A 25,887-nucleotide genomic window follows, 5' to 3' on the forward strand; every position below is an offset into this window, starting at 1 on the left:
AGCTCACTTCATCGGATGCATGCAATGGAAAATACCGTGGGGAGATTTTGTATACACAGAAAACATGAAACAATGGGTGTTACTATAGACACTGTAACAAGAGTGATCAGGTAAGGTGAGCTATTACCAGCAGGAGAGCGGGGGGGGGGGGGGAACGGACCTTTTGTAGTGAAAATCAAGGTGGGCCTGTCAAGCTTCCTTCCCCACTCTGAACTCTAGGGTACAGATGTGAGGACCGGCATGAAAACCTCCTAATCTTACTTTTACCAACTTAGGTTAAAACTTCCCCAAGGTACAAACTATTTTACCCTTTCCCCTTGGACTTCCACTGCCATACCAAACGTTTGACTGGGTTTACTGGGAAAGTGTTGTTTGGAAAGTCTTTCCCCCCCAAAATCCTCACCAAAACCTTGCACCCCCCTGCCTGGGGAAGGCTTGATAAAAATCCTCACCAATTTGCATAGGAGACCACAGACCCAAACCCTTGGATCTTAAGAACAATAAAAAAAAGCATTCAATTTCTTACAAGAAGAGTTTTAATATAAGAAAAGGTAAAAAGAATACCATCCTGATTTTACAGAGGTGAAATACCTTACAGGGTAATTAGATTCAAAACAGAGAATCCTTCTAGGCAAAACCTTAAGTTACAAAAAAGACAGAAAGACAGGAATATCCATTTATTCAGCACAGCCTATTTTCTCAGCCATTTAAAGGAATCATAATCTAACGCATATCTAGCTAGATTACTTACTAAGTTCTAAGACTCCATTCCTGTTCTGTCCCCGGCAAAAGCATCCCACAGACAGACACAGATCCTTTGTTTCTCCCTCCCTCCAGCTTTGAAAATATCTTGTCTCCTCATTGGTCATCGTGGTCAGGTGCCAGTGAGGTTATCCTAGTTTCTTAACCCTTTACAGGTGAAAGGATTTTTCCTCTGGCCAGGAGGGATTTTAAAAGGTGTTTACCCTTCCCTTTATTTTTATGACAGGGCCATTTCCAGCACTTCAAAAGAACATGTGAGGAACAGTAGGGGGGAAATAAAGTAAAACTATTTCCCCATGTTTGTGTAATGACACATCCACTCCCAGTCTTTATTCAAGCCTAAGTTAATTGTATCCAGTTTGCAAATTAATTCCAATTCAGCAGTCTCTTGGTAGAGTCTGTTTTTGAAGTTTTTTTGTTGAAGAATTGCCACTTTTAGGTCTGTAATCGAGTGACCAAAGAGATTGAAATGTTCTCTGACTGGTTTTTGAATGTTATAATTCTTGATGTCTAATTTGTGTCCATTTATTCTCTTTTAATTAGAGACTGTCCAGTTTGGCCAATGTACATGGCAGAGGGGCATTGCTGGCACATGATGGCATATATCACATTGGTAGATGTGCAGGTGAACGAGCCTCTGATAGTGTGGCTGATGTGATTAGGCCCTATGATGGTGTCCCCTGAATAGATATGTGGACAGAGTTGGCAATGGACTTTGTTGCAAGGATAGGTTCCTGGGTTAGTGTTTTTGTTGTGTGGTGTGTGGTTGCTAGTGAGCATTTGCTTCAGGTTGGGGGGCTGTCTGTAAGCAAGGACTGGCCTGTCTCCCAAGATCTGTGAGAATGATGGGTCGTCCTTCAGGATAGGTTGTAGATCCTTGATGATGCGTTGGAGAGGTTTTAGTTGGGGGCTGAAGGTGATTAACAGAAGGCCACTACCATTTTCTTTGTTGGACCTGTCCTGTATTAGGTAACTTCTGGGTACTCTTCTGGCTCTGTCAATCTGTTTCTTCACTTCAGCAGGTGGATATTGTAGTTTTAAGAATGCTTGATCGAGATCTTGTAGGTGTTTGTCTCTGTATGAGACGTTGGAGCAAATGAAGTTGTATCATAGAGCTTGGCTGTTGACAGTGGATTGTGTGGTGTGGTCTGGATGAAACCTGGAGGCATGTAGGTAGGCATAGCGGTCAGTAGGTTTCCGATATAGGGTGGTGTTTATGTGACTATCGCTTATTAGCACTGTAGTGTCCAGGAAGTGGATCTCTTGTGTGGACTGGTCCAGGCTGAGGTTAATGGTGGGATGGAAATTGTTGAAATCATGGTGGAATTCCTGAAGGGCTTCTTTTCCATGGGTCCAGATGATGAAGATGTCATCAATGTAGCACAAGTAGAGTAGGGACATTAGAGAACGAGAGCTGAGGAAATGTTGTTCTAAGTCAGCCATGAAAATGTTGGCATACTGTGGGGCCATGCGGGTACCCATAGCAGTGCCGCTGATTTGAAGGTAAACATTGTCCCCAAATGTGAAATAATTATGGGTGAGGACAAAGTCAAAGTTCAGCCACCAGGTTTGCCGTGACATTATCGGGGATACTGTTCCTGACGGCTTGTAGTCCATCTTTGTATGGAATGTTGGTGTAGAGGGCCTCTACATCCATGAAGTGAGCTTTCGTAGCTCACAAAAGCTTACGCTCAATGAATTTGTTAGTCTCTAAGGTGCCTCAAGTACTCCTTTTCTTTTTGCGAATACAGACTAGCATGGCTGCTACTCTGAAATCTACATCTATAGTGGCTCAGATGGTGTTTTCAGGAAGATCACCAATGGATTGTAGTTTCCTCAGGAATTCAGTGGTGTCTCGAAATAGGCTCAATGTGGCATACAAGTAAATCGTACTGCATTTCAGGAACTCTGCACTGAAATTTTTCATTCAGTTTCACAAGTGCTTCTTTTCCTTTTGGTATATTAATTGTTTTCAGGTTTTCTACAGTGAGATAGGACATGGCTTTGGGTATTACGGTACTTTTCTGCTTAAATTGTCTGTCCGTTTCACTCATTGCAGCATCAAGTGCAGGGAAAAGAAATATAAAGTTGATTTCTCTTTTCTAAAGATTCAGAAAAGTAGGATTCTGTGCAACTCCTGTAAAAATGACCAAGAGTTTTTTTGTCTGTTGTTTTTTCCTACAAGTTGGCATTTGCAGATTCAGATCAGTAGCCCAATGTTCAGCTTTTACAAAGTATTTATAGAACTCTTCATCCATCCTCAGGTTGTGCAAAACTTTTAAACTCGTCTTCGTTTAACAACTTTGCTTTACTGCACAGGCAAAAATCAATGTTTTCCCGCTGCAAGAAAGTGGTAGCATAGTGCATGCAATTTAACACATCCAAAAATACCAAAAGGGAGATCATGAATTTAAAATCAATCTGTACCATAAGCCCCTTTGCTTCTGCTGATCAACTTCATTTGGTGGGATTCAGCTGAATATTGACTAAAGTTTCTCTAATAACAGAAAACTGTTAATCTAAGACCTGCAAAGCTCGGCAGTGTGAATACCAGCATACTTCATGAAGAGCCTGAAGATGTCTCTCTCAACCACTGTATTCATTGCTACTGACATTTGAAGTCACTTCTGTCTGTGTCATGGTGTCCTTCTGTATTTTTTTAAAAGACTGTTTTGCAGTGACTGCTAGATGGTTGAATGTATCCAGGTCTGAACAAATCAAAAAAAGTTCTTTAAAATGATATTAGAGCTCACAGTATCAACCACAACTAAATTTAGACAATGTGCATAGCAATGTGTGTAAACAGCACTTGGTTGTTTTTTCTGAACAAGAGTTTGTAACCCTGATACATGACCGCTTACATTTTTTGCCCCATCATAGTACTGTCCTCTTAACTTGTCAAAAGAGGGATTCATTTTAATAAGCGTATTCTCTAAAATATGAAAAAAGTTCTTCAGTTGTTGTACTTGATATATCTTGCAGATTTACGATCCTCTCAATAATTTCACAGTCACTATCGCTTACATACCAAATGCAACTGATACTTGTTCCTTACCACCAAAATTGGGAGTTTTGCCTAATATGACACTGAAATATGTGACAGTGGCTAATTTATTTCTGATTTTATTCTCTCTAACTGTAGCTAAAGCAGATACTGTAGAATTTTGAAAACTGTTTGATAAGTAGGTGGCATTTTTTTTGCACGAGTCATTCTTTCTTGCATAAGAGGATCCCAGTGATTAAGATAATCAATCAACAATTTCCAAGAAAAGTCCCCTATTCTCTGAATTTGCATGTTCGTTACGTCGCTGAAGTGGTAAGCCAAACTTCTCCAATGTATGACACAGATCTAACAGATGTGCAATATACTCCTTGTTTTTCTCATTTTCCATTTTTTTGTTTTGGGTGCTGTGCTTGCATTGCTTCGCTTAACATCATAATCCATGTGTAACTTTTCAGGTTTAAATGGTCGATACGTTCAACTGCTGTTCTGTGCTGGCTAGTTTTTGCATGCTCTAATTTTTTCAGGTCCTTTTTTCCAGTTGCAACAGCCAGATGATATCCGAGCTGAGTCATTTTTGCTTGTTAAATTGCATGAAAACAATCTACATATGAAACAAAACATTCAGCATTTTTTTCCTGAATATTCAAGCCAAGAGTTTGCTTCTGGTATTTTATACCATGCTGCATTAAATGAACATAATTTCCAAATATGTATTGGGGATACCTATTCAGCACAGGCTGATGTGGCCCTTGCTTTACAATGCGTAAGAGTTCTGTTTTATTATACAAAAAGGGCAGCCCATGATGAGAACTACTAGAGTACTCACATTAGAGAAACTTCAGCTCCTGTAATTAATGTTGTTTCAGTTGCTATATATTCAGTTCTCTTGCTGAAGCTGCTAGTTGAAGCACTGCCTTGGGCTGAAACGTCTGTGAAGGTCTTGGTTTTCTTCGTGGAAGTTAAGGAAGGTCTCGACTCTTGATAATCAGACCGCTGAACCTCAGATGTTGAGGACATGTTTTAAAAGAATTTTCTTATGTTCATCATGGTGATTTTTTCTTTAAAAAACTGCTGTTTTTTCCCTATTCTAGTACTACCTCTGAACTGTAGCTGTAATCCACCTCGAACACAGGCTCCTTAACATAATGCAGTGGTGCAGGGGGAAACGTGCAAACCAAGTAGGCACACATGCTGTAGAAAGGAGAGCGAGCTCCTTCAGCCCCAGGGCCCCGATGAGGGGTTTAGAACTCCCTCTATGTAGGGCTGTGGTGGGGAGAAAGGACTCCCCCAGCTCCAAGGCTGCGGCTCTGTCCCCGCCAAGCCCCAGGGCAGGGGTAGTCCTCTATCCCTGCTGCAGCCCTGGAGCTGGGGGAGTACTGTGTCCCTCACTGATTATTGGAGTGGGGGCTGTGCCCCTGCTCATCCCCCTTTGAACATGCCCCTGCCCCAATGATTATATCTGGATGTGGAAAAACTGGACTCTTAAAACTGCTCATCGAATCCACCGTGCAGCAGGGGAAGGCTATCTTGTGCACCACCTCTGATGATTTCTCAGAAGTATACTCAACACCTTAAAAGGAAACATTCCCTGAAACAACAAATAAACTTAGTAAAAAGGAGTGATAGCCTTTTATTGCTCAGTTTATCCCTCAAAAGAAAGATGCAAATAGTAAGGCATTCTGGGGGTGGGGAAGGTGAGATTGGCCCTTTGTTATCCCCCTGCTAATAGGGCTTTTAAATAATTGATTATAGAACACAGTGAAAAATGTATCTGGTTCTGAGCCACCAACTAGAACAAATAAGAGGGGGTTCTGGTGGTGAAGGAAATGTCAAGACCACAGCAATGTGGTAGCTGAATTCTTAAATGAAAACATTCTTCAAGGAACTGGTTTATCTGACTATGAAAAGGCTAAACTTTGTGACAGTGTACTTCAGAGATACCTGGTATTTGCTAGGCAAGGTGAAAGACGAAACTAAAGTAAAGCTTCTTTCTTCCTAAACAAGATTAAAACCAGGCTCCTGAATCTGGGAGGGATTCATCTGATGCTATCAATTGAGAGGCTGTGGAGAGCGTAAATGTGTGCTGTAAGAAAAATGCTGAGGTACTAAATAAACTGAACTAATACAGAGATGTCTCTTATTAGGATGATAAAAGAAGCTTCTTGCACTGGGGGAAGCTGATGTGGTATGTAGCATATTTGATTTAGTCAGTGTGGTTACCGAGGTTTATTCTCTAACGTAAGACAGCCTAAAGTTTGGGATTTTTTTTTGTTTGTTTTTATGAAAAGGACAGCAGTTCTGAATGTGTTTACCTCTTCATGGGAACCTCACACCTGTAAAGAGTTTTTAGAATGTCTAGATTTGGTTATAGAATCTGGAAGGGGGCCTTCGTTGAAAACGGCATCAATTCTTTCAGAAATGTGCCTCCTAAAAATGGTGGATGTTTAAAAGACCTGATTGGTTAACTCCATAATACTGTAAAACAAATATCGGACCAGAAATAACATTGTATTTTTTTTAAACCTCAGCTGTTTGGGTGCTTTCTTGATGCACACCTTTAAACTCATGATGAGACAGACAAGTCTGGACATGTTGAAATATGTTTGGAGTTTGTCTGAACATGCCTAACTTTTTTTGTTTTGCTTTTACAAACTGAACCATCATCTGGTCATTTTCTGCCAAATCAGTATACAATTTAAAAATCTGATCTAAAGATAATCCCTTATGATGGTTTGATTAGAAAATTATACAATGGTAACCACAGGTTAAGGTGAGGAGGTCTTCTAACTGTCTCTGATTAAACTTATTATCTGAGTTGTGAATGTAAAAGGTCATGCCATTCCTGACTGGCTCAACAAAAGAGATGCTTTTTTCAAACAGGCCTATGGCTACTAATAACATGTAGACAATGGCATCGGCATAGACATTTCCCAGTTAGATCAGGAAAAGTGATAACATAATTCTGAGAAAGGCTAAAAGATAAGCAATACATTCCAACTAGCTCAACCAACAGGGCATGGTTTGTTGCAAGCTCCCAGAACCAAGGTTTCTACCATTGAGCTGGCAATGCACAATGGGGTAAGCTGACTCTCTTCTTTTGCTGTGTTTTCTTTATATGCTTTTAAATAAACCTTTCTTGGACAATTCTGAAAGGAAGCTCTAAACATCTGTGCCCCCATCTGTATATGAGTAACTCAAAGGTTAGAGTTTCCTATGTCACTATCATCTTGTGTTTATTGTGCAATTATTTAATTATATTTAGAATTTTACTGTCAAAATGAAGATTTTTCTCAAAATTAAAATTCAAAACATTTTTCATTTATTCTTCTGTTACTATGTGTTTGTGCATGCATTTAATTTACTTAAAATTGTACTAGCAGTTTTGTGCATGCATTTAATTCAGTTTATTCAATTTGTACTAAAACAATATATTTTTCCTCTAAACATTAAGGATAATATATTAAATCGATATTTATTTATTTACTTTTAATGGTTCCCATGGGAATAAACTAACTAACATTTAAAAAATGTAATTTTTTGAAAATGACCGAATAGCTCCATAATGCACACATGTCCAAAAATTATAACTAAGAACCCTGGAAAGGGCAAGAGGGACTTCCAGAACTATGCAGCCTACTCACTGGACAAAAAGATTGTGGGGTAAAAGGAGGGATGTACTTTCTAATACAGAAAGTTAATTGGCACAATATTCCAACTGCGTGTGAAAACCTGTCAAAATATGTGCTGGGTTATAGTTATTACTAATGGGGAGATGGAGACAATAGCCCTTGTTTACTTTCCATTGAAGCAATTAATTGGATCATAAAGTTTTCTGAGATTTTGCAAAAGGAAGAAACTACAAAGAGAAATGTGCTTGTACAATATAAATACTTGTAGAAGTGTAAGTGTAGGAAAGCTGCTTTAGAACATCAGGTAATTGCTTATGCTACAAAGTGTCTCTGAAACTAAAAGAGATTTCAGGGGATTCCACTGGCTCTCAGACAGCTTTAAAGAGAAACAATAGATACTTAAAGCAAGCCAAGTCTGAACATGAATAGGAAAGACGACAAAATCAGAGTCCTTAATTCAGTCTTCTCACACCTCTATGGTCCAGGAGTATAACAAGATACTGGCCGCTCCAGACCTGCCAATACACCAAGACCTCAATTCAGTACCACTCTCTTGACTCGAAACTCTCCTGACTGAAATCCAGGAAGCCTTTCTGGATACACACCAATGTTACCGGCCAATGGAAAGGATGCCAGCACTCATTGGCTCAAATTGTGGACTGCTTGTGACATCCCAAACAAAGACTTGATTGAAGATCCAGTGAAAGAAATCCTGGGATTCTGCCTTCCCCATAGGCAGTAGACTGCACTCAACCATGTTTGGACCACACAAGGAAGGTGTGGATATCTCCTCCACAAAATGGAAAATCAAAGAAAACACCAACTTGAGACTCTGGTGAGATACAAACCATGTGACACATTTTGGATAACAGCCCCATTTATGCTTACAGTGGTGGCACAAAGGCAAACCAGCTAGCCACCTCAGCTCCAACCAAAATTTCAAAGGATGACCTCCCTTTTTGCAACCGGAAACAGCAGGTGCAAATAACTCTGGGTGCAGTTTTTGTTCCCACAGTTACTTCCACCCACATTTACTGTCACTTGGTGCTTAGATAGTGTACTGGATTTACTGGCACATTCAGATACTTGATGTTCATATGACTAACTGTGGGCACAGAATTACATCCCCAAATTATTCGTGCTCATAATTGTGTCAAATGTTGTGTGTGTGTGTGTGTGAGAGAGAGAGACACTGCTCCTCTTTCTCCTGCCACTGATGTGTTTATCTAGGACTAGATGCTGCATAGACCCTACATGGGAGTATAGAGTGCAGTTCAGGAACTGCAAGGATTGATCCCTAAATAGTTTCCTTACCATGAATGGGGTCCCCAAAGAGAGGAGAGGCAAGAGTAGTGAACTCGGTGGAGATGTTGCTAGAGGTAAAGCATGACCCCTGCATGTACCAATTGGTAGAGCTGGCTGGCCATGTAAGTAGTGGACAGTATGTTGCACCCCCCAAAAAGGTGTAGCATTTAACATGCTCCCCCTTCAAAGAGGTTTTCTGGGTCAGGGCAGCTCCATATGATCCCTTACTATAGATGATGTGCTAGTAGCACAGTCTAGCTCTTAGAGAGCTCCAGATAGTTTAATGAAGTAACACTCACTGTGACGCTGGTAAACCTGGTGCCAGCTCTTGCCACGTCTGTAGTTGTTAGACTTGTAAGGATATGTTTAGACTCTGTAAAATCCTTGTAAGTTGCTGCATGCACTAATCTTACTTGTAATGTCTGTTTTCCATGCTACAAGGTAAAATATGTTTTATAATTTTAAAAATATCTGCTCTGAACTTGTGAACTCAGATGGGAAGAGTGGCTCCCTTGCCAATCCAGGAGGGCTATCAAAGATTAAGTGGGCTGTTGCAGGACAAAAGCTTTGTTGATTGCCCATTCACCCATGGAAAATTACATGCAGAAGGCCTCATCCCATCAGTTTGAATGCTGGAAGAGAGAAATAAAAATAGCTAACATGAAAAAGTTTAATCTGTTTGCTGTTTGAACTCTCACAGGTATGGAGATTCTGATCTAAAGAAGAGATCCCCAAGGTTACCCCTCCTTTCACCTTGAAAGACATTTTCAATTGACAGATAATTACAACTCTGTCACTTTTAGGATATAGATTCTAACTCATCTGTGCTTGCTTGGACCTGTAAATAATTCTCATTTCTTTTTCCTAGTCAATAAAACCTTTAGTTAGTTTATTACAGGATTGGCTGCAGGCTGTGGCTTTGGTGTGAGATCTAAGGTACCAAATTGACCTTGGGTAAGCGACTGGTCTCTTGGGATGGGGAGCAAACTGAATATTTTGTGATTTTTGGTGCAAGTGATCATTTATCACTAAGTCCAGCTTGCTTGGGTGGCAAGATAGACTGGACAGCCCAAGAAGACTGTCTGTGACTCCATAGTCAGACTGTTACAGTGATCAAGGAGTTCACTGGGTTGGTGAAATCTAATTGTAGAACATACCATCAGATTGGGATGTTTGCCCTCATTTTGACAGTCTGCCCTGAGTTTGGCAATCTTGGTCATGAGCCTCTCCAGACAGCGTGACACTCACTAAGGCAATAATGCAATTGAGAAGAGAGATTCAAGAATTTATATCTGAAATAATAATAGATGTCACCATCATGGCTTGAATGATCAATATCTAACACTGAAGGGAAACTTTACTTCTCTTTAAGAAAAGCAGTACTTGTGGCACCTTAGAGACTAACAAATGTATTAGAGTATAAGCTTTCGTGAGCTACAGCTCACTTTCTCTGTCTGTATTGATTGAACTGGCTTAGCAAGAAGAAAACAAGTTCTTCCTCAGTTCCAGCTCTAGGTACTATATTGGTTGGGGGGAGGGAAAGAAAAGAAACTGAAGTTACAATACATGCCAGTGTAAGATTTTGAAAAGGAATAATGAATCCCAAACCACATTTTGTTTCTACTGAGCCAAAGAAACAATAAATGTCTTTTTAAAAAATGCATCTTAGTCATCATCATACATACTAGGTTTCAGTCCAATATTCAATAAAACCTTCAGTTTCAAACTTCTCAGATATATGGAATAAGAAGTACTTAATGACATAACTATAGTTACCAACATCAATGTAATACACTACTTGAACAGTTTTAAATACAGGCCAAAGTGGTTAACAAAAAACTATGAAGTTTAGGGCTAGACTTTTGCCTTCTGTACACAAAGAGTAGGAACCTTATTCAGCTGGTAACCATATAGCTCCATGGAATTCAAGGTATAACTTTTTGAGTAAAGCTGACAGAACACAGTACTTAGGGTTCTTAGTAACATCTATCCAAAACAATTATGACTTGAGATTCAGTGGAGAATAGCTGTTGAAAAATCAAAGTGTTCCATTTTGCATTTGACTACTGATATAGCTCACAGATCAATTGACCTTGGACTGTGCTGCCAGTAAAATTTAGTACAGGTAGAAGTTTAGGAAGATACTGAATTAAGTTTCTTAAGAGGATGCTGCTAGTGGTGTGTTAAAGGAAGAGTCCATAAAACTTATTTTGAATGTCCTCATTTATCCGAGTCTCCTTTGATTATAGGATATTAGGGTTGAAAGAGACCTCAGGAGGTCATCTAGTCCAATCCCCTGCTCAAAGCAGGACCAACACCCATTAACTCATCCCAGCCGGGGCTTTGTCAAACCAGGCCTTAAAAACCTCTAAGGATGGAGATTTCACCACCTCCCCAGGTAATCCATTCCAGTGCTTCATCACCCTCTTATTGAAATAGTTTTTTCCGTAATATCCAATCTAGACCTCCTCCACTGCAACTTGAGACCACTGCTCCTTGTTCTGTCATCTGACACCACTGAGAACAGCCTAGCTCCATCCTTTTCGGAACCTCCCTTTAGGTAGTTGAAGGCTGCTATCAAATCCTCTCCCGCTCTTCTCTTCTGTAGACTGAATAACGCAAGTTCCCTCAGCCTTTCCTCAGCCCCCTAATAATTTTTGTTGCCCTTTGCAGGACTCTCTCCAATTTGTCCACATCCCTTCTGTAGTGGGGAGACCAAAACTGAATGCAATACTCCAGGTGTGGCCTCACCAGTGCAGAATAGAGAGGAATAATCACTTCCCTCAATCTTCTGGCAACGCTCCTACTAATACAGCCCAATATGCCATTGGTCTTCTTGGCAACGAGGGCACACTCCTGACTCATATTCAGCTTTTCCTCCACTGTAATCCCCAGTCCTTTTCTGCAGAACTGCTGCTTAGCTAGTCAGTCCCCAGACTGTAGCAGTGCATGGGATTCTTCCTTCCTAAGTGCAGGACTCTGCACTTGTCCTTATTGAACCACATCAGATTTCTTTTGGCTCAATCCTTCAATTTGTCTAGGTCACTCTGGACCCTATCCCTACCCTCCAGCATATCTACCTCTCCCCTCAGCTTAGTGTCATCTGCGAACTTGCAAGTAAAGAAGACTTGACATCCTGCATGTAATAAAGGTGTTACATAAAACATTCCAAGTGATGGGCATTTGGATTCTGGCTCTTCTCTGTTTCCAGAAGGTGTAAAAGTCTACACACCGTAACAATGATTTGCAATGAATCATATATATCCCTTCCTCCTCTGCATCTTTTTATGATTATTCACCAATAAAAAAACATGGTAAGCACACGCAGGAATATAGAACATAAATATCCTAAAAGAGTTAATGTATTAAAATACAATCCAACCTAATTAAAAACACATGGACAGAATGACAGGAGGATTAATATCTTCAGTGGAAAACCAGCAAAAAGATATGCAAATGAAAATCAAGATTCCATAATGAAGAGTGAAGCTGTACAATAAGCATGAGAATCACTGTACTAATTTAATCAAAGGGCATAGAGTAAGGTACTACTCAGTATAAGAAAGGGTGGCAGAATCAGGCTCTCAGAGATCTGCCTAGTTTTGAGTCAGCTGCTGTGTTTGGGCTGGATTGTTGAAGTCATACACTCTATGCCTTTTTTTTTTGGCCCGTGAAATAATGTGTCTGTTGGCATTTTTCTCTTTGAAAAGCCATTTACCTGGGGAACACTGTCCCAGATTCACTTGCTGCATCTTATAATGCCTTTGTTGCTGAGATCATTCCTTCCCATGGCAGCAAACACTGTAGTGAAAAAATGACTTTGAACTTCCAACTTGTAAAGTGAAGTGAAAGTGTACTAAACAATAAATTGTTTTGTATAGAAAGTTTCATTACCAGAGAAACACGAGAAAATGTTTTCCCCCCCAGATAATATCTTAGGTCTTTTTTTTTAAATCTATAGTAAAAATCCTGATCCTGATTCTTAATAGGTCATTCTTTATACTTTTTAAATTATAAATGGCTTCAGTGTATCTGCTATGCTTCTAAATATGGCACAAATGTCTACATTGTACAGTAAGGTCATCCCAGATCCCAAAGGAACTAAGCTTAATGTGTCCTTTCTAGTCTCTCTTTTTGTTTCTTTGTGGGATGTGTATATATAGGAACTTTAAAGGTAGAGAGCTAAATGAGTTCATCATTCTGAAAAGTCCTCAGGCTAGTGCCTTTTCTCATATCTTCTGGTTGATTTACAACATTATGGGAGGGTATTATATGCCAGAAATGGCCTTCACTTTTCTTTAAGTATCAAGGAAGGCAAAGGCAACTCTCTGGCATATATGGTTCTCCCTGGTTGACATCTGGAATAACAGGGAAGTGCCTTTCCCTGTCTTAGAATAGTAGAGCCAATATTTTCAAAGTGGCTGCCTAAAGTTCGACATCTAACTACATATTTAGAAACCTAAATAAATGGCTTGAATATCAAAAGTACTAAGCAGCTATCTGTCTCGGTTCTTGTAACACAGCTTATAACTGTAGTATTTGAACATCTCCTGAAAGATAACTAATATCACCTCCAGCTCCCATTGAAAGGATCTGCAGATGCTTAGTATCTCTGCAAATCAGGCCACTTGTTTAGATAGCTATGTCTGGGCACCCAGATTTGAAGGTTATGGTTTGGAAGACTATTTAAGTATGATTTGTGGTGTGTTGACATTATTGTCAAAGCACCACATACAACTAAGGTCCAGATTTTAAAAAATGCTGAGTACCCTTGATTGGTGTGAGATTTCTGAAAGGGCTCAGTTCCCATTCAGAAGTGGCCAGATTTGCAAAGCTGTTCAGTATTCAGCAGCTCCTGCTGACCTTTGAAAATCTGACCATTTCATTTAGGTGCCAAAATAGGAGCTGTTGAGGCCTGATTCTTTGATGCCCTGAACTTTGTGCACTCAGAGGGGCTACACAAATATACACCTGCCTAGAATCTTGGAAATGACACCTTAATGCAACTAGTGGTAATCCATTTTCTGTATTTGTAGGTTTTTCTTCTTTTTATCCTTTGACTATAAAGAAGCTTTTATGTGCACTTCCCCATGTCCCTTGCATAGAATTCTGAGCCTCTCACAGAATGTCCTTTGTACCTTACACACAATGGCATCATTTGCTATGAGGGAACGGAGCAATTATCACCCCCAGGCCTTTGTTTGCCTCCCATCCCCATATTTCATAGGGCTTGTGATACATGAAGGGGGAGTAGCTCCTTTTGATGGACACCCAGCCAGCCAGTTAGCTGTAAAATCCCTCTTGGTGTCTGTTCTCTGCTTGCTTTATCTGTAAAGGGTTAACAAGCCCACAGGTAAAAGAAAAGGAGTGGGCACCTGACCAAAAGAGCCAATGGGAAGGCTAGAACTTTTAAATTTGGGAAAGAAACTTGCCCTTTGTCTGTTGTTCTCTGGGCTGCAGTAATGTTGTAACCAGCTTTAAGCCAGATATGATTATAGATTGTCAATTCATACCTCAAACCTACTTATCTGGAGCCTCAGATATGTAAGTAAAATTAGGGAATGTCTAAAAAGATGTGATTAGGGTTATTTCTTTTATTCTTATTGGCTTGTGGACTCTTCTGTGCTAACCCCAGATGTTTTGGTTTGCTTGTGACCTTTAAGCTGAAACCCCCCCCCCCCCCCCCCCGCCCAGAAAGCTATTTTGGGTGCTTAATTTTTGGAATTGCTCTTTTAAAATCTAGCAAAAGCCTAAGTTCCAGATGTATTTTTTTCTTTTTGTTTTTAAATAAAATTTACCTTTTTTTAAGAAAAAGATTGGATTTTTGGTGTCCTAAAAGGTTTGTGCTGTTTGATTAGCTGGTGGCAGCTAATTTGGAATTTCCTTTGTTTTCTCTCTCAGCTCTTCCTCAGAAAGGGCTGAGAGGGTACCCCAAGGGTTTTTTTTTTGCATTTGGGTGGTGGCAGCATTTACCAAGCCAAAGTCAGAGAGAAGCTGTAACCTTGGGAGTTTAATATAAGCCTGAAGTGGCAAGTACTAATTTTTAAAATCCTTGTGGGCCCCCACTTCTTGCACTCAGAGTGACAGCGTGGGGATTCAGCCTTAACAGGGCTATATGCTGATAATTTAATCCACTTTTTGCCCCACTCCCCTGCCCTTGGACATGGTCATTATGGAAACAATTGCCTAAAAAGAAAAGGAGTACTTGTGGCACCTAGAGACTAACAAATTTAAGCTGCCACAAGTACTCCTTTTCTTTTTGGGGATACAGACTAACACGGCTGATACTCTGAAACAAATAATTGCCTAGTTTCTCTCATTCATGATGCTATTTGGGACTGATTTTTTGTGAAATGCTGCCCCTGCTTGCATATGTAACTGCAATGAGACACTGCCAGTGGGGTGTCAAGGACACATGGGATATTTAACAGAAAGCAAGCCTGGAAAACAAGTTTTAGTTTCCACAAAAGTAAACGTGTTTTATTCAGTGCCTTAAAAGCACTTTAAAAGCAACTACCTACATATCCACAAATCTCCTTCATCCAAAACAAGTAAACAGCCCCCATTTACCAGGCAGCTAGCCAGAAACCTAGTGATGGTAACTGTCCTCCACACCCAAGCAGGCAGATGGTGTTGTGTTTACAGACTTCAGGCCCCTCCCCACTCACTGGGCTCTTTCTGTGCATGTATTCCTTGCCAGTAATTCTAGGAACAGACAAAGGCAAAAAAATCCAAAAAAAAACCCAAATCCAAACCAGCTACTTACAGCGCCTCATTTCTGTTAAACAGCCTGTTTTCTTACATGTTAGAATAGGTTCCCCGCCTGCTTATCATCTGCTCCCTTGAGCTGCCTGACCCCATACTATGTAGCTAGAGTAGGCTATTAAATAACTTTGGTTGAGCAAACAGGAGCTAGCAGTATTTGTGCTCCATACAAATTTCCTTTGCAAATGCAAAAAGTGTAAACAGAGAAGCCAAAGCGGGCTGAGGTTTTTAGCAGTAACACTTATTTCTGTTTACATGCCTCACTTATTTGGTGAGTGAGGGACTGGCTTGTATCAATAATGGAAAATATGAATGGCGTATGTATGTTTTAAATATGTTTACTCAAGAAACTGCTTCCTGTTCTGATTGCATACATAGGTGAGCCAACCTTATGTGATTATAAATAAACAAACTTAATAGCAAAGAAAGAGAAAGTATGAATGAAGGACTATTGGTGCCATTAATTGTCTAGAGATAGTATCATGTAACTTCTGATTTTGTAAAGTATCTCAAATTATTTACAAGCTGTTTTATATTATATTAGAGACAAATGACTACTGTTTATATTAATTAACTAATTCTTACGGCCATATTGAGGTTTCTAATGCAGAAGCTGTGGTTAGTTCTTTCTTGTTGGTAGCCTGCAGCAAGCTGGCTGGTCATATAGTGCTGGCTCGCTTCCTTGTTTCTCGCTGCTAAATAGCACTGAAGAAGTTAAAAATAAATTAAATATTTTCCTATTTGTCCAGGCCAGCCAATGCTGTAATTGACACAGATCTTGTGTAATTGTGAATTGAAGGGTAGATAATTCATCAGAATCTCTCTAGTAAGATATGATCCATACTATGAAAAAAATTATTCCAGTACTTGGATTTTTAAAATTGTAATGTTTTTTCTTGTTTACAATTATTGACTTTTTCAATTTGAACTTAATATTTTTGTTTGGGAATATACATCTAAGTAGTGTGAATATCAGGGTGATACACACACACACACACACACACACACACACACACAGAGTTAGTTCAGTTTGGTAACTAAGGAGCAGAGTGACAGGGAAATTTCTTTTTCCTAACTCACAGTAGGTGCCAGTTGTTCAGTGTTGCCTAGTATTAGATGATTTCTGACACGGGGTAGGGTGGCTGGAGGTGGAGACAAGTGAAGGTCTAGGTTGATCTGTGTTACACCTGAATATATTACCATATGTGCCCTAGTGAGGCAGTTGTACTAAACCTAGCCATGGTGAACATATATTAAATTAGCAGGTATTAAAAAGGACACTGCTAAAAATGGTACATTTGCAGCCCTCAGTGGCGAAATTAGTTGAGCTATTATGCCATTTCCCACGCTCAGTAAAGGGAATGTCACAAACACTGTAGTAAAGTTAAGTTCTGTGATGTGATAAATGTCAATTTTTAAAAAAATGGTGTTCACCATACACTTGAAAATCCATTGCTGCACAGATTTTTACAGATCTTTGTTCTAAATTCAAATATCAATAATTTCCCAATCCGTATTATGGATATAATTAAGGATAGAGACAATTGATATGATTTTTTGGACCAACATATCTTATTTACACATCAAAAACATTTATTCGTTCATTTTGGATAAGTGGACATACATGAGAGATGTAATACACAGTTAAAATGTATTATGGGGTCAAATTCCTGAAAAAGATGGAATGGACCCCCAAATGGGTGCACGTGCTCTATACAGGCCGCATATAGCATTTATGTGCACCTGTATTGTAGCTGGAAGCAGCCCCATGCACAATCTCCCCACACACAGCTTAGTTTTGTTGTGAGACCAAATAATCTGTGCAGAGTGTGTGGACAATTCCCACAGTGTGGCCATGAGGTATAAACACAAACATGTTGGTCATATTTTCTGACCCCTCGTTTCCTCCCTGCACGCTCTTTCATGGGTCTGGTCATGATGGACCTGCCACTGAGCCTCTCTGTGGGGTTGCACTCCTGCTGTTGACATCAAGCTTTCAGCTGGGTGCTTATATGCACCTCCTGTCAATATTTGGCTGCCCCATACCTCAGATTCTTCATCATCCCAATCTCTGATAACCCTTCTGCAAAGTGGAGCCAGCAGTTACCAGTGCCAGGTTCAATATCTATGGCTTCCTTTTCAACAGTACAACACAGAACACAACACAACATACACAATACAACACAGAACTGGCTTGACCCCCCACTCAGTAATCTGGGAAAATTACACCCCATCCTTGAGTGCCTCTGAGAGGCAGTAATTCCCCTCTCACAAGCACAGAATCTGTGTGTAGAAAAGAAACTTTTAATGAAAGGAGGGAAGTCACCTGACATTAATTAGGAAAAATACAACAAGCAGGATTCATGATCATAAAACTGTGAGCAGGACACTCACCCCAGAGTGCATGGGGAAGTGCTTTCCACCTCATGTTCCTGAGTTCTAGAACCAAAAGTTCCTTTACTGTGCCTCCCTATGCTCCCTCACCATACCCTACTCACAGGGGCTGTCCTTGGTCCAGGGTGAGTGAGGATCCAGGGTTCAAGGTGCATTTGTGAGAATTCACCTCCCATGCAGGGAAGAAGGCACCTTGCTTGCTCTGTCATCTGAGCACTTACTTTGGCTGGCTGCCCCGCCAGACACAGCTGCTTTCCACTGGCCCCCTCACCAGCCCCGGTTCCTCTCTGCTGGCCACCCTGCCAGCAGCTCATTCTTCTCAGCTCATCTCCTTGCCAACCACCATTCCTCTCCATTGGCTGCTCTGCCCACCACTCATTCTGCTCTGCTCACCGCCTTGCCACTGTGTTCCACTTGCCAGTCATCTTCTGCCAGCTGCCTTCCTGCTGTGACCTCTGCAGGTCAGTATCTGAGGTTCCACCCAACTATAATGATTTTCTGCTCTTAGGCTGGGCAGAAACACTATCCCACCACAAGTGATTGTAAGCTTTTTTGACCATAAAAACAACAAAAGGCTCCTAAGAGAGCCTATTTAGCTCTATCTTTGAACAGTGGGGAGAAACAGGTTAAACCAGACCAGGGACCCTTATAGAGAGTCCACACCTCCTAGCTGGGATACCTATTCCTATCCCTCTTACTTTCACAGGGGTCTGGCATTCAAGCCCCTGGCTTAACAAGGTCCTGTCAGATGAGGGTGACTCCCTCTTTTGGGACTGGTTAAGTACAGTTCTGCTCCCCTTTACTCATGCAATAACAACAACAACATTTCACTACCCCTGCATTCAGCACTAAAGTGATTTGTAACCCAACACCAGGCAAAGTTGATCACTTTAAGCAACACTGCTCTATCTGCTCAATATCTAGGCAGAATAGGTGTGCTCATGCAAATATGGTTTGCTCCCACCTAGCTGGGAGGGGAGAGCTCATTCAGACCCTGCTCTACATTCATATAATTTTTGTCCTCTCTCTTACTTAAATTTCTTATCTTCCTTTTATTCACTTTCTGCAGATTCACAGAGCTCTTTTAAAATATTCTCATTCCGCAATAAACTAATATGATGTTTAAACTTTTCTGATTTTATTTGTATAATATCAGTTTCTAATTACTAGCAGTGACTGATAAGCATTGATAGCATGAATGGAATCTGGCTGATGAAGATTCTGGCTGTTGAGGTTTCCAATGTAACTACTTTGTGACAGGACCAAAACATTTTAAAAATGCAAGTGAAACAACATGACCTGCTCTTTAAGGGCCTGCGGCTGGCTAGCCCTGTTCATTAACCAAGTGCAGCTGAGGTTATATAGCCAGGTTGTTAAGGATTAGGAAGATCAGAGGGGAGCAGGAATGGCAGGAAGGAGTGCCTTAGGGAAGGCCAGGGGAGTCTCTAAAGTGAGAGAGGCCTAGGGCAGAAGTTTGGAAGCAGGAAGACATCTGGAAAGAACTCCACCTGGAAGGGCTGGAGCAGCAGTTGTGATACAAGAACAAGGTGGGAACTGAAGGAAGCCTAGGTATGACAGAAGCTTCCAAAGCTATTGTATGAGGTGTCATTAGACTGAGTTTGGGAACTTATATGAGATATGTGCTCTATATGTGAGCAGAATGGACTGTATATTGATCTTTCAAGGTATAACAGGGCATAACTCACCACCATGGCACCTCCTGCTTGCCATCTTGGGAATTAGCTCCTGGCCCTGCCAGTCCACCTTCAGCCAGGGGTGTCATACCTGCCATCACTGCTGTCCCCACTCTTTGGACCTACGTCACACCCGGACCACAACATCCTCTTCTGGTCACGGTCCTCTGGCTGTGCCCCCACTCTGGTATCTCCCCTCCTTCTGGGGGAATTGGCAGTCCTTAATCCTGCCACTTGCCTCAGTGGCCAATGGAATCCAAGGTCCAGCCCCTCACTTCAGAGGCAAACTGCAGTCTGGATACCGGCCACTTTCCTCATTGGCATGTGGGATGCAAGTGACGGGCGGGACCCAGCCCTGCCCTGCCCACTACTCTACTACCTACTGTCCTCCTCCAACATGCTGCCTATTTCCCTGGGCCACTTCCCTTAGCACCTTTTCAGCCCTTGTAGCAAGGCCCCAGCCTGGCAGTGCTCACGCTTTTGCTTTTGCTGCCACTGCCATTGCAGAAAGAGACTACTGCCTGCTCTCCTGAGCAGCCCTTTATATATGGCCTTCACCGGCCCTGATTGGCTGCTCCAGCAAGCCTTCCCCCTATTGTTGTGCTCAATAAGCCCTTTCCTGATTCGTGGGTGTTGCTTTTAACCCCTTCTCCCTCTGTGGGGCAGCTACCCCACCATACAAGGGCTACTTTGCACAGCATGGGACAATAAACTGGCTAATTACTGGTAGGGGTAATATTGTACACAAGACAACATGTGGTGGAGTCTTTTAAGGAACCTGAGAGGGAATAATGAGGGAGGGACCCCTGCCACTAGAGGTTGCCCTGAGAAGGAGCAGTCTATGACAGCAAGAATATGCCTAGATCTAGATGGTTCTTGTAATACTCAAGGAGTATGGGGAATTGGCCTTCAACTTCATGTTTGGCAGCTCACCCATAATGTGTAGATAAATTGTGCAGCTGTACACATTGTCATGCTATTTTATGTGTATACAACTGAGCTTTTCAGACAGATTCTTAGCTAGTGGAAATCAGCTGATATGGACATGTATTGATAGTCTACCGGATTTTCAGAAAGCATCCGACAGGGTCCCTTATCAAGGGCTCTTGAGGAAACTAAGTAGTGATGTGATAAGAGGAAAGATTCTCTCATGGATAAGTAACTGGTTACAATGGACTGAGGTAAACAGCAAGGTCCCCCAAGATATTTACTAGGACCTGTGCTGTTCAGCATATTCAAAAATTATCTGGAAAGGGGAGTGAACAGTGAAGTTACAAAGTTTGTAGATGATACAAAATTGTTCAAGATAGTTAAGTCCAAAGCCAACTGCAAAGAGTTACAAAGGGAACTTTGTTACAAAGTTACAAAGGGAACAAAGGGAAAAATGCATCCGATAAAGTGAGCTGTAGCTCACGAAAGCTTATGCTCAAATAAATTTGTAAGTCTCTAAGGTGCTACAAGTACTCCTTTTTTTTTTAAAGGGATCTCACAAAACTAGGTGACTGGGCAACATAATGGCAGATGAAATTCAATCTTGATAAGTGCAAAGAAATGCACATTGAAAAACAAAATCCCAACTATACATATAAAATGATGGGTTCTAAATTAGCTGTTGCCACTCAAGAAGGAGATGTTGGTGTCACCGTGCATAGTTCTCTGAAAACTTCAGTTCACTGGGCAGCAGCAGTCAAAAAGGCTAACAGAATATTGGGAACTATTAGGAAATGGATAGAAAATAAGATGGAAAATATCATTATGCCATTATATAAATCCATGGTTTTCCCTCACCTTGAATATTGTTTCCAGTTCTGGTTGCCCTCTCAAAAAAGATATATTAGAATTGGAAAAGGTCCAGAGAAGGGCAACAAAAATGATCAGGGAATGGCTTCCATATGAAGAGAGATTAAAAAGATTAGGACTGTTCATCTTAGAAAAGAGATGACTAAGGGGAGTGTGATGGGGTGTACCTGACCCACTCCTGGAGGCTCTGCAGTTCTACTACACCCCATCCCAGGAAGGAGCAGTGAAGGTAGGTCCTCCAGGCTTGCCTAAAAAGGCTGCATGGAACCAGCCAATCAATGCCCAGCAGTCTCATATAAAAGGAGATGCAGGGCATGAGCAGGTCTGTGCCTAGTTGGGACTAAGGGGGATCTGCTCTGGCCAAAGGGACTCAAATAGTACCACTTAATGGCCCAAGGAGAGAGAGAGAGAGAGAGAGAGAGAGAGAGAGGACCTGAGAGCTGTAACCCTAAGGTAACAGGTGAAGGTAAAGAGACCGAATGGGAAGAGGCTCAGGGAATGCAGCAGTAGCTAATTAGAGGAAGCAGTCTGTAGCTGATGTTTATATGGTTCCTGGGCTAGAACCCAGAGTAATGGGGAAAAAGGCATTGGGAAGCCAGAGTGAAGGGCATGGTTTCTGAACCCAGAGATGAGGCTTAAGACCCTGGTGACAGCAGACAGTTTAACTCTTTGCTATTCTGGAAGGGTTTCATTCATGTTCACTGTGTGACTTTGTTGAAGGCTGAGCCACTGAAGACCCACCTAGTGAGACTGGCAACCTAGGGGGGGGAGCCAGGAAGAAGGGGAAAAAGATTGCAGTACCACACTCTGCTTCTAGGAGGCACTCAAGAGGTGAGTGTCCCCTGACACAGGGAGATATGATAGAGGTCTATAAAATCATGCATGGTGGAAAAAGTGAAGAAAGAAGTGCTATTTACCCTTTCCCATGAAAACAAGAGGTCACTCAATAAAATTAATAGGCAGCAGGTTTAATACAAACAAGAGAAAGGACTTCTTCACACAACTCACACTTAACCTGTGGAACTCATTGCCCAAAATAGGCCAAAAGTTTAACTGGGTTAAAAAAAGAACAAGATAAGTATATGGAGAATAGGTCCATCATCAATAGCTATTAGCTAAGATTGTCAGGAACACAACCCCATGCTCTGGGTGCCCCTAAACCTCTGACTGCCTGAAGACAGGAGGGGAAGATGGGGTGGATTACTCCAAGTGCCCTGTTTTGTACACTTTCACTGAAGCTCTGGTACTGGACACTGCTGGAAACGGAATACTGAGTTAGATGGACCATTTTTCTGAGCCAGTATGACCATTCTTGTGTCATACCAGCTGAGGATCTGGTCCTTTGTCTTTTATTAGTTTATTACAAGTATTTATAGAATCACAATGGGGATGATCTGATGTATCTTCTCTCTTCTTGGGTACGTCTACACTGCATAGTAAATGCAGGCCTACACTCAGGTTTAAACCCAAACTCTTCTGCCATCTACACACTAAGCTTTCTGAAATGTACCAGAAATCTTCAGGCTGTGGGCCTGCCCAAAGTGTATGGGCAGGTGCCAGAGTCCCACCGTGGTGCAGGTCCAAGCCCACTTATTTTGCATTGTAGACATGGCTGAAGCCTGGGTTGTTAGGCTTTGTTCAGAAAGTACACCAATGCTATTCCACAATCCCCTCAGTTTGTATGTCCTGGCCCTTCTCTTGCCAAACTACCCACTTCATTCCCAAAGCAACCAGAATACTGCTGGTTGGTGCTTAACCCTTGATTTTCACATGGACTGCTCAGCTGTAAATACAGTTAACCAAGCATGTCACTAAAAAAAAAACCCTCTACATCTGGTGAGCTGCTAACTGGCCAAAGTAACACAGCCAGATTCTGGTAAATTTGTGGTGTGAGGAGAGCAAGACCCAGGATTCAGGAAGAGCACAAGAAATGAGCATGTCTACTCAAGAATCTTGGAGAGGCTGGCAGAACTGGAGAGCCACCGGACTGCCAATCTATGGCAGGAGGGAGTCATGAGCCTCAAGACTACCTCCTGCCAAATCAGAGCTGACAACCGCACCTCAGGGAACTGTCCATCTATCTGCCTCTTCTATGAGGAATTGAGCTGCAGTGCTGCAAGGCAATCTTCTGAGCAGGGATGGAAAGCTTGTATCCCTAGAAGTGGAAGCACTGCTGGGGGACAGGCTGGAACAAACTCCAGGAGCAATCCTGTTACTGATACTGGTCCGGGATCAGTCTGTGCTGCCAGAGCAGCTACAGCACATTCTGGGTCCATATTTGGAGGACCCAGTTTAGGGACAGTCCTGGGGAATTGTCCACAGCTGAAGTAGTAGCAGCACAACAAGGTCTGGAGTCAGAGATTGGTATGTTGTGGTCACTTTTTTGTTATTAATAGTAAGAATGTGGGGGATTTCTGGATGATGCCAAATTAAATTATTACAAGCTGTGGGATGTGGTGTGTTTCTATTGAAGATGGAAGCCACGCCATTTTTCTAGCCCCCCCCCCCGCTTCCCTCCCAACGCCATGTGGGATTTAAAATGGATACTGGGAAATGAGATAAAAAGGTTAAACAAGTGATTACCATTAACTTTTTACTAGATGCAAATATAAATATGGTAAAGTAATTCGAGTCTGTATGGGTATATATGACTTAGGGTGTGTTCTGGCTGAATGCAATGTCATTATTCTATGGAGAGGAGGTAGCCCCTCCCCTCAGAGGGAGGGGGAGTAACAGTTGGAGGGGAACAGTGGAGGGACAGTGGCTGGCAGTGGGGAGCTTGAGAGAGAAAGATGGAAGGAGAGAGGATGGCCAAAGGGATGATGGGAAACTGGGACTGAGAGAGACTCAGTATCAGTGGAGAGATTGAAGTTGAGCAGGACAGACAGATGTGCAGGTTCTTCAGTTTAAAGCTGGCTGGGCAAGGCAGTCCATGTATGATGGCATGTTCCTAAGCATCCATTACTGTTCTTGTGCATCAGCTCTGGGTATTTCCTATAATTGATTCCTGTGGTCCTGGAGACCTGGGAAAGGAGAACCAATGTTCTTTTGGATCCCATTAGTCTGGTCTGGTCTGTGCACCGGTCTGTGCACCCACTGGAGTTGAGTCCCTCCCTTCAGGAAGTCAAGACAGGCACTTGAGTTCAAAGACTGACTTGGACATTAGAAGTACCCAGTGAGATATCTGGGGAAAGGGGAACCTTGAACTAGGAGAAATAAGATAATAACCTTTGCACATAGATTAAATATGTATAATATATAATCTGTATGCAAAAGCTCTCTCTCTCTCTCTCTCTCTCTCTCTCTCTCTCTCTCTCTCTCTCTCTAGCTTTTGCATACAGATATATATGAGAATTAGATTTGTTTAATGACAGGTTTCAGAGTAGCAGCCGTGTTAGTCTGTATTCACAAAAAGAAAAGGAGTACTTGTGGCACCTTAGAGACTAACAAATTTATTAGAGCATAAGCTTTCATGAGCTACAGCTCACTTCATCGGAATGCATCCGATGAAGTGAGCTGTAGCTCACGAAAGCTTATGCTCTAATAAATTTGTTAGTCTCTAAGGTGCCACAAGTACTCCTTTAGATTTGTTTAAGTACACTTAGTAGTCAGTTATTGTGTGTGTGTGTGTGTGTGTGTGTGTGTGTGTGTGTGTGTAACATATATTTTTTGTTGTTGTAGGTAGGTGGAATCCAGTTAAATTTATTCCAGTTTAAATAAAATCCCCATTATGATGTGGGTTTTTTTTGACTATCAGTTGTATTATCTTGTCTACCATAAAATAACTTTTAAACATAGCATCATAGAATATCAGGATTGGAAGGGACTTCAGGAGGTCATCTTGTCCAACCCCTTGCTCAAAGCAGGACCAATCCCCTAATCATGGCATAACATCCCCCAGCTCTCATCTGCCAGGTAAATTATACCACCACTGTGGATCATTGCTAAGCCTTGGTCAGTGTGTGACATTATTGACGTGAACTGTTACCGTATAGATCATTGTTGCAACCAGGGTTCTATGGTTGCACCAGGTCTTGTACAGAGGAGGTCAAGTATGATGTCTATGGAAAGGTTGTAGTTTGCTGGTTATGATTATGCTCTCTGCATGTGTGTATCATTTTTGTATTTGAAGTTATGAATATTGGCTATGTACTTGTATCTCAATGTGTTTGATTCTAAGTAGCCTCAGTGAAGCATTTGGTCAGCTTCTTGAGAAAGGACTATTCTCAGTAAGTGCCCAATCAAGAACACTTAACTGACAATGGACTTTCGGAGATGCCAGTCCACATCTGAGCTTTCCTGGGAACGTTCAAACTAACATGTAAACAATGGCATCAGCCTTCAAAAAGCTGAAGCCGATTTTGTTCAAAATCTTCATTAACGATCTGGGTGATGGCATGGATTGCACTCTCAACAAGTATGCAGATGACACTAAACTTGGATGAGAAGTAGATATGCTGGAGGGTAGGGATAGGATACAGACAGACCTGGACAAATTAGAGGATTGAGCCAAAAGAAATCTGATGAGGTTCAA

General features: G+C 41.5%; 1 long non-coding RNA gene across 1 annotated transcript; it reads left to right on the forward strand.

The window, feature by feature from the left end:
- The first annotated feature begins 6,050 nt into the window (after positions 1–6,050).
- On the forward strand, positions 6,051–25,446 carry LOC122458516. Its single transcript, XR_006278557.1, has 3 exons — positions 6,051–6,061; positions 18,784–18,792; positions 25,313–25,446. It is a non-coding gene; the product is annotated as an uncharacterized LOC122458516 (long non-coding RNA).
- Positions 25,447–25,887: the final 441 nt, after the last annotated feature.

The sequence above is a fragment of the Dermochelys coriacea genome, chromosome 2 (genome assembly GCF_009764565.3).
Source record: "Dermochelys coriacea isolate rDerCor1 chromosome 2, rDerCor1.pri.v4, whole genome shotgun sequence".
Lineage (NCBI taxonomy): Eukaryota > Metazoa > Chordata > Testudines > Dermochelyidae > Dermochelys > Dermochelys coriacea.